The sequence below is a fragment of the Pelophylax lessonae genome (genome assembly GCF_965119305.1).
Source record: "Pelophylax lessonae genome assembly, chromosome: 1".
NCBI classification, from domain to species: Eukaryota; Metazoa; Chordata; class Amphibia; order Anura; family Ranidae; genus Pelophylax; species Pelophylax lessonae.
In genome coordinates, this window is record NC_138768.1 from 727,401,005 (window position 1) to 727,411,263 (window position 10,259).

Below are 10,259 nucleotides of genomic sequence, written 5' to 3' on the forward strand. Positions count from 1 at the left end.
TTCCTCCATTCACATTGATCCATGTGGATGAAGAAATCTTTGCCAGGAAAAGTGTTAAAAAATATATGGCAAAGCATAGGGGAGATCCACCCTATCCCCTATGCTTCGTCATATATGCTCTTTTTTTTTTTTTAACTGTGGTGGTGAAATCCCCTCCTACAGAGCTGAAATCATTGATTTACGTACTGTATATGCTGAGAGCAAACGCTGTTGCTGTCAGAATAAACAAATCAATGCTGCAGTTGATGGGCGTACCTGCAAAGCAAACAATGGTTAACAATAAAACACACTAAAAATAAAACATTACAATATAATAGTATACAGTGCAGTAAAACAGTAGAATGGTGGTATCTGCAAAGAAAACTATGGTTAACAATGAAAACCAGTAACAATAAAACATTACATATATGTGAAAAAAAATTCTGCGCTATCCCTGTGTATTAACAACCTATTATTCAACTCTATATACTATAGGAAGCAGCTACTACCACTATGCATCCAACCACCTGTACAAAATGCAATAAATATATATAGTCACAAAAAAAAGTGCAGCGCTTTCCCTCAGTTGAGTGCATTCAAATTATAGTGCATTAATAAATATCTGAAAACAGTGTAAAAGTCATCTATGTATAATAAATTAATAACTTGAATCAATCTCTTCTTTTAAATATATATACAATCCATCAATAAATGATTCAATGTCCATGGAAAAAAAAAAGGGGGGTGCAGTCCCATACACCAGAAACTCTTCAGTAATTGTCTCTGATCACCACAGTGCCCTTCACCCTACCTATGGGTGTCTTTTCACCTGCTTAAGTGGACCTCACTAATTAACCACTTTAAGACCAGAAGGATTTTCCCCCTTCCTGACCAGGCCCTATTTTGCGATTCGGCACTGTTACTTTAACGGACAATTGCGCAGTCGTGCGGCGCTGTACCCAAATCAAATTTACGTCCTTTTTTTCCCACGAATAGAGCTTTCTTTTGGTGGTATTTCATCACCTGTGAGCGATTTTATTTTGTGCGCTATAAACAAAAAATGAGCGACAATTTTGAAAAAAAAAAAACAATATTTTTCACATTCTGCTATATGACATTCTCAAAAAAAAAAAAATGTAAAAATCAAATTTTTTTTAACATTTTAAGCCAATTTGTTTTTTGCTACATTACTTTTGGTAAATAAAATCGCAATAAGCGTATTTTGATTGGTTTGCGCAAAAGTTTATCACGTCTACTAACTACGGGAAAGATTTATGTCGTTTTTATTGTTTGTTTTTTTACTAGTAATGGCGGCAATCTGCAATTTTTCTTTGCGGGACTGCGACATTGCGGTGGACAGATGGGTCCCCTGACTGATATTTTTGACACTTTTGGGGGGACCAGTAACATTACTACAGTAATCAGTGCTAAAAATATGCACTGTTACTGTAATAATGACAGTGGCAGGGAAGGGGTTAACATTATGGGTGGTGGAGGGGTTAAATGTGAGCCTAGGGGAGTGATTCTAACTGTGGGGGGGGGGGGGGCTTCTGAAATGACCATAGAGACTTGTGATCCTATATAGCAGGATCACATGAGCTCTATGATCATTGCAGGGAGAAGAACGGTCAGCTGTGTTTACAAAGTTCTTCTCTCTCAGCGGGGAACGATTGTGGGTTTCAGGTGGCAGTCGGAGCTGCCTGACACACGCATCGGCTTCCTGGATGCGCGTGTCAGGCGGTCGGTAACTGGTTAAAGGCGGTCTATATGCACTATGCAGTGTTATAAGTGCCACCGCTCCCACTGGCCGTACACTCCAAATTCGTGGCTCTCAGCAGCTCTTAGCATGGTGTCAAGCATATAAGAGGCAAGAGGAAAGAACCATAGTGCAAATCGCTAATATAAAGCATTTATTTCCATATAAAAATCCACTCACATTTCAGAAGTAAAAAACGAGCATTTCACAATGCAATCCTCTGCATACACAGCTCCACCTAGTCCAAGCGTGATTACGTTACCGCCCACCTCACGCATAGCGCCCAATGGGCTGTATCAAAGGTTCAGTGGACTGTGGACTGTCCACTGCAGTGGCTAGTGGACAGCATCGCGCTTCCTGTTTTATATGAAGCCCAGTTCCCATGGTAACTGCCAAACGGCCATCGCCATGATACCGGAGCCTCACAGATCTTATTAGACTTGATACAATCTATCCAGACATGTCGTATACTTATACTGATTATCCTACAAGCTGATAACTTTACTGCTAATATCTAAAATGCAGTGTTTGTACCGATATGTGAGCTATCTATACACATGGAGCTGCCTCTATCACATGCTCTATATATATATATATATATATATACATACATATATATATATATATATATATATATATATATATATATATATATATATATATATATTTATTTATTTATATATAATGTGTGTACCAGCCCCTTGGGTTACCATATGAACTAGGCTTCATGAAGCATGATGCAGTCAGCTAGCCTGAACTGTTGAGATAGCCCATTGGGTGCTATGCGTGAGGTGGGCGGTGACATAGTCACGCTGGGACTAGGTGGAGCTGTGTATGCAGAGGATTGTATTGGGAAATGCTCGTTTTTTACTTCTGAAATGTGAGTGGATTTTTATATGGAAATAAATGCTTTTTATTAGCGATTTGTACTATGGTTCCTTCCTCTTGCCTCCTATATGATTGACACCACGCTGAGAGCCACAGATTTGGAGTGTACGGAGCGGTGCCACTTATATCACTGCAAAGTGCATCATAGGCGTGCGCACAGGGTGTGCCGGGTGTGCCTGGGCACACCCTAATCACATAGGGCACATTAGCATTATCGCTCTGTTTGCCAGTGAGGAGATGGGAAAGATCTCCCTCGGACCAGCTCTGCCATAAGAGAAGTGCCACACACTTCTATTTCACTTTGCCAGCAGGGAGAGTAATGTACCGGGGCCATATACATGTAGGCAAACACATGCATGTGTATTTAAACTTTGGGATGCACACCCTAATGCAATAGGCTGCGCACACCTATGAAGTGCATATAGACCTCCTTTAATTAGTGAGGTCCACCTAAAGTGGAGTTCCGGCCACATACATATTTTTTTACTAAAAATACCCCCCTAATCCTAAGCTATCCCCTATTACCCTAACACTAATCCCACATTACAGGTCATTACAGTTATTAAATAAAGATAATAATACTTACCTTTAAAATTGATTGAAGCGCGCGGCCATCTCCCGTGTGAGCGTCTGAAGCCGCTGTGTCCTTCCTCCTGGTTTCAGCTACCCAGAATACCGACCGCAATCTCGCGCATGCGCAGTAGATTGCGATCGGCAATCAGAGTAGCAGCCGGGGCCACTCCTATTGCATCCTGGGATTGAGGACGCTCATCTCCAAGGATGCAATGCAAAGGAGGAAGTTACATCGGGGGCCGTGTTCGCACAAGGAGGAAGAGGAAGGAAGGCAAGTTTATTTTCATTAAAAACAAGGTAAGTGAAAAAGAAAAAAAATAATTAACTATCCAATTCTTTTTCAGGTCTTTTCTTTGCTAACTGATGCTGCAAAACTTTTTTTTAGGGTGGAACTCCGCTTTAAGTAGGTGAGAAGACACCCATAGGTGGGGTGAAAGGCATTGTTACTAAAGAGTTTCTGGTGTATGGGACTGCACCCCCCCCCCCTTTCTTTTCTTTTTTTTTTCACGGACATTGAATTATTTATTGATGGACTGTATATATATATATATATATATATAATTAAAAGTAAAGATGGACTTGCGCTATTAATTTATTATACATGGATGATTTCTACACTGTTTTCAGATATTTATTCATGCACTATAATTTGAATGCACTTTACTGAAGGAGAGCGCTGCACTTTTTTTTGTGTGACAATAAAACATTACAGTATAGCAGCATATTATAAAGTACAGTAAAACAGTAAGAACAGAAAATTAACTCAATAAAACGACAACTTTTTATTTATTAACTTTTTTTGTAACTGTAAAAAAAACTTTAAACGTTCCAGGTTAGAGTCACTCAAAATGTGATAGCCCTCTAACATCTTTAAAGACCATGTGTGAAAGTGTGCCATAGACTGTGCCGTGCTGTACCCTATACTAATACTCCACTAGTGTGTGGTAGCGAAGGAAACAGTCCCCGATGCAGAGACCAGGTTGGCCAGGACAGGAGGGACAAAAATAGTGGGTGTCACGCCTATATCCACTTTTTTCTACAGACACGACATCTTCTTTGGGTAGGGGTACCAGGGAGGAAAATCCGGAAAATGCCTCTCATGCAGCTGGCTCACTGCATCTGGATTGTGAAATTGGGTTACAGCACCTTCTGGATACAGAAGGCCTGTGATGATCTCTTCCTGGAACTTTAGGAAGGATCAACTTCTTCCTGATGCTTTGTATAACACATAAGCTTTCAGCAGAGCCAATTGGAATAAGTATACAGACACTTTCTTGTACCAGAGTCTGGCCTTATAGACAATTAGGTACAGCACCACCATCTAGTCGTTTGAGTCCACCCCTCCCATGTTAAGGTTGTATTCGTGGACACAGAGGGGCTTCTTAACAACACCAGTCACCGCTGCAATTTGGACTGTTATATCTGCGTGAATGGAGAACAGAACGAAAACATTCTGTGTGTCCCTCCACTTCACTGCAAGCAATTTATTACACTTCAAGCGGGCTCTCTCCCCCCATCTAAGTCTGGGGTCTACAAGCTGTTGGGGTAAGCCCCGGCAATTAGGTTGCATGGTGCCACATGTGCCAATTTCAGAATCAAAAAGGTGACTAAAAATGGCACCCCTTTCCGAATAAGGGTAACACCAAGTCCCAAACAATCTTGCCACTGTTCCCTATGTAGTCTTGGCAGTTGGGGGCTCCACATTGCTATCTTTTCACATGTATAGCCTCTTGCCCTGTCACAGAGCTTGTACATCTTGACCCCATATCTGGCACACTTGCTGTGGGGAAACTGTTTGACAGCAAGGCAACCAGAAAATTTAATCACGGACTCAACGCAGACAGCTTGTTGGAGCGTATACAAGGCTGCAAACTTTTGGTTGAAGTCACCCTGAGGACTGAAGTGCAAGAACTGCAAGATTTGCTTGTATCTAGTCCTGGCCATGACAGCAGAGAACACGGGCATTTGAGGAATTGGGTCAGTGGACCAATATGACTGCAACTTACTCTTTTTAATAATGCCCATGAGGAGGGATAGGCCCAGAAAGGTTCTAATTCAGAAACCGTGATACGTTTCCTTGCAAATTCTCTGGCAAGGGTCAAATTTTATTGCAGCGATTAATTAATCGGTATATAAATTGCATTAATCCACAATAGATGCAGCTCTTCTGTGAAAAACAGCTCATAAAATCCAAGGGGAGTAAAATCGGTTTCCAGCTGGCCAGTGAATGGGGGAAGTACAGGCGCTGCAGAAGTGGTGAGCTCCCAATCAAGATTTGCAAGCACATCAGGAAGAAAACTATGGGCTCTACGAGCTTGTCTTTGAATTATTGGTGGCTGCGAGACACTACTTCTGCTAGCCACCGCACCAGCTTGAACTGCACTTATAGGACTCGCCACGTCACCAGGTGTTACTGCAGTGCTGGTTTGACTGTGACCAGGATGTACTAGGCTGCTGGTGCTTGCCAGTTCACCAGAATGTTGAGCGGCACTAGTACCAACACTCTGCTGCATATGAGAACCCTGCGATTGTTGCACCTCAGCAATAGAAGTACGGGGTCGGGTACACCTGACCTTAGCAAGGACCACTACTCCGTTGTCAGAGCTATCTGTCAGGGTGCCGCTGCTTTCTGCAGGTTCCAATACTAAGCCTGATTCTGACAGTGAGGCTTCCCCATCACTCTCATCTGTCATGCTCAGCATCGTGTAGGCCTCTTCACTAGTATACCTCCGTTTGGACATTTTGGCCAATAAATTTATAGATACCTAGTGTGACTCACGGTTAAAAGGCACCTGACTGTTTGAACTGCTACCAAACAATTTATTTGCTAGTGCTAGCAGAGATCAGGCCTGACTCTGTTGACCCTGCGGTTTATTGTGCTGTGTATTAGAAGTGATAGTAATCTGCTGATACTGCACTTCTTGGGGGATGGGCGGAGGGGCCAAACGCAGGTGCTGGCAGGTGTCAGGGGTGATCCTGCTAACGCTGCATTTTAGAAACACTATACTTTTTGTTTAATATGTTTTTATTGAGAAAAGAAAAACAGAGATTACAGCATTTGACAATCAAATATGCAATGTATATAACAATGAAAACAACATTTTCCGCAAGTACAGGATAACACAAGCATGAGTCAGAACACCAGGGTTACTCGATCTGTCTATGGGGCAGAAAAATAGCATCGGGTAGGTGCCTGGGACTGAGTTAAGAACAACAGCGGATAAACAATGTCAAACCATAGTGGAATCCAAAGCAAAAACAAGGATTGAACAATTATAAGGAACATCATACTAAACTATTGCGGACGCTAGTATAGTTCTGATCTATACTAGCGTTCAGACATTATACAAGTAATGGAGATGTGTGTGTCACTGGCAATCAAAGGGTTAAAATGTATTACTAAATATGCAGCGGGAAATCTGACGCTGTCCTGGATTGACGTAAACGCTAACTGATGTCACCTGTGACACTAATACAGTGATCAGAAAAAAGATCTGTACACTATAATAGTGACACTGTGACAGGGCAATGAAGGGGTTAACTGGGGGTGATCAAGGAGTTAAATCTTTCTTAGGGGATGTATGAGGGGTACCCTAAACCTATCTGGGACAACAACTGTCACTAACTGAAGTCACAAGTGACACTAATACAGTGATCAGTAAATTATCTGTATACTGTATATAGTGACCCTGTGACAGGGAGTTAAAGGGTTAACTGGGGGTGATCAGGGGGTTAAATGTGTGCCTATGTGTACTGGTGTAGTGCTTGTGTACTCAGTCTGATGCTTTCTTCTATCACGCTGGAACCAAAAAGGGCTCCAGGAGAGAAGATTGCATAATTTCCTGCGCCTGTGTTTACATTTCACAAGCACAGGATGCTCTGCAATTGGTCAGAACCGATCACCAGGTCCAGGCCAAAAATCATTGAACCGAACCATCACATTGCGGGAGAGCGGGTGCGCGACCAACATAGTTACGTCAGTTTGGGCAGCCGAGCCACCTTGCCACAGTAAAACTGCAGCGGGTGGTCGGCAACTGGTTAATGGCATCCCAGTTATAGTCCGTAGGGTTCAATATTGAGTTGGCCCACCCTGTGAAGCTATAACAGCTTCAACTCTTCTGGGAAGGCTGTCCACAAGGTTTAGCAGTGTGTCTATGGGAATGTTTGACCATTCTTCCAGAAGTGTATTTGTGAGGTCAGGCACTGATGTTGGAAGAGAAGGCCTAGTTCACAGTCTCCGCTCTAACTCCATCCCAAAGGTGTTCTATCGGGTTGAGGTCAGGACTCTGTACAGGCCAGTCAAGTTCCCCCACCCCAAATTTGCTCATCTAGGTCTTCATGGACCTTGCTTTGTGCACTGGTGCGCAGCCGTGTTGGAGCAGGAAGGGGCCATCCCCAAACTGTTCCCACAAAGTTGGGAGCATGAAATTGTCTAAAATGTCTTGGTATGTTGATGCAAGTGTTCCCTTCACTGGAATGGAGGGGCCAAGCCCAACCCTTGAAAAATTACTCCCTTCACCAAATGATTTGGACCAGCTCAAAAGCAATGTCCATAAAGACATGGATGAGCGGGTTTTGGGTGGAGGAACTTGACTGGCCTGCACCGAGCTCTGACCTCAACCCGATAGAACACCTTTGGGATGAATAGCGGAAACTGCGAACCAGGCCTTCTCGTCCAACATCAGTGCCTGACCTCACAAATGCGCTTCTGAATGAATGGTCAAACATTCCCATAGACTTAAACATTTCTAAACCTTGTGGACAGCCTTCCCAGAAGAGTGGGCCAATTCCATATTAAACCCTACAGACTAAGGGTGGGTAGTCATTAAACTTAATATGCGTGTAAAGGGAAGTGTCCCAATATTTTTGACAATATAGTGTATGTTCATTCCAGTAATTTCACTGCCAAATGTCCAGGTAAAATCATAAATGTCCAGGTTAAGTGCCGGTTCACATTTGTGCGATGCGGGAACGCACAAATTGGAACCGGGGCTTACAAGTAAAATAATATTTTGATTATGGGCACATGTATAAAGTTTATTGTGTAAGGAATTTCCCATCCTTCATGAACACGATCCAAGAAGATAACAACCTATAGATGCAAATTATATGAGCCTTACCAGAAAGCCAAGTTAGTTAGGGGAGTTAATGTAAGCGTACAAGCAGATCTACGTTAAGTGCCGGTTAACATTTGTGCCATGCGGGAACGCTGCGAATATGCAGCGTGTTCCCGCATCGCATCCGCACCTCTGGCAGTTCACACTGCCATATGCGATACACAGGGGGTGTCAATTAAAAGTTAACGACACCCCCCGGTTGCGATCGCATTTTGAAGTGCGATCTGCAAGTTCGCACAGAATCGGATCGCACTAGTGTGAACCACTATGCGGTCCGATTCTGCTGCGGATAAAAAAAAGCCTCATGTGCGTGTTTATTGCGAATATGGTGCGAATTCAGCCATACAAAGTGTATGGCTGAAATTTGCACCGCACATGAGATCGCATGTGATTTAGGAGCAGTGCGCTCCGAATTACATGCGATCTCCGCAATCGCACAAATGTGAACCGGGGCTAAAGTGAACAATATTACATATCAAAACAGAAACTATTGGAGCCAGAGGATTAGTATGACAGCAGGGCAAATAGCATTTTCAGAAATGGCAGAGTGTGTATTTCTTTGAGTACAGGCTTCCATTAAGGTCTGGCAATCATTTATTGGGATTTTTAAACCTGTAAGGACAAAAATAACAGAGCTACCACTGCTGACTTGTTTTTAAAGGTACAGGCTCAGGAGCTACAAATTGCATAAAAAAATAAAAGAATCTACCTGGTGCAACAAGCATAGTGATTTATTGCATGCAACCAAGTGTGATAATCTCTAAACCATGAAGTGTTGGTTTGCAGTACACAGAGAGAGAATCGGAACCAAGTTGTATGGAAAGAATGGATAACTATTAGGTGCATAGTACACAATGCTACCAACCAAACTTTACAGGCTATGCAGGGGCCGTATTGCTGTCCTAGGCAACGGCTTAGAATTGCAACCTTGGCTGGGAATATCCAACATAATGGACAATAATTCATTTAGTGTGAATGAGAGCTAATTCAGTATGCTCAGGAGACCAGGATTATATAGAATTGGTATAAGGGTGGATATCTAGGAAATACTCATTTTCTGGTATTTGTTACCTGTAAATACTTCTTCTGATACAGTTGGAAAGGCTCCAGGTTGAAAACGGATAACTTAGAGCATCGGTAGTATGGAAATTTGTTAGGTCTGTGGGGGTACCTTGGTGTCCATCTGTAGGAGTATCAGTAGTATGGAAATTTGTTAGGTCTGTGGGGATACCTTGGTGTCCATCTGTAGGAGTATCAGTAGTATGGAAAGTTTTTAGGTCTGTATGATACGTTGGTGTCCATCTGTTTGTGCTGTTTAGCTCTCAAGTGCAGGTTTATTGGTCTCCAGTATGGGTTTTGGATTTTGAGTTAGATTTTCATTATTTAAATGTTAGACTGGTGCATATCACTAATAAGGAGGAGGTTGGAAACTTTTCTGATGACCCCTGTAGGTAAGTGCCTCATGCTTCATTTCATAGGACAATAATGATGACCAGAGGATGAGTATATGGGGTGAAAATAAGATATTCTGACGAAGCTTTTACATATGGAAAGCCCTACCTGATTCTTTTGAAAGTACTGATTACAGAGACCATTTGTGCTATGCACTTTAATGCTTGACCTGCACGTTAGTGACAGTGAAGAAGAAACTTTGAATAAGGTTTGTATCTTAATTTGTGTTAATGCGTTTGTGGCTGCAGTCAGGATATACAGTATAAAAGCCTTTAGGTAGCCATGTATCTTACACTGACGTATTGCAGACTGAGCTGAATGATGCAAAGTGCTGAAATCGTTAATGCCCCTGAGCTCGTTACACCTGTTTGCAGCATGGCTTTTGACAAAAAAATCCTCAGGGAATTCATTGATATGATACACTGCCAATGATTTTCCTTTTCATAACTGAACACTCAAATCACTGCATATATTTTGATATTGCTTGTCCTCTC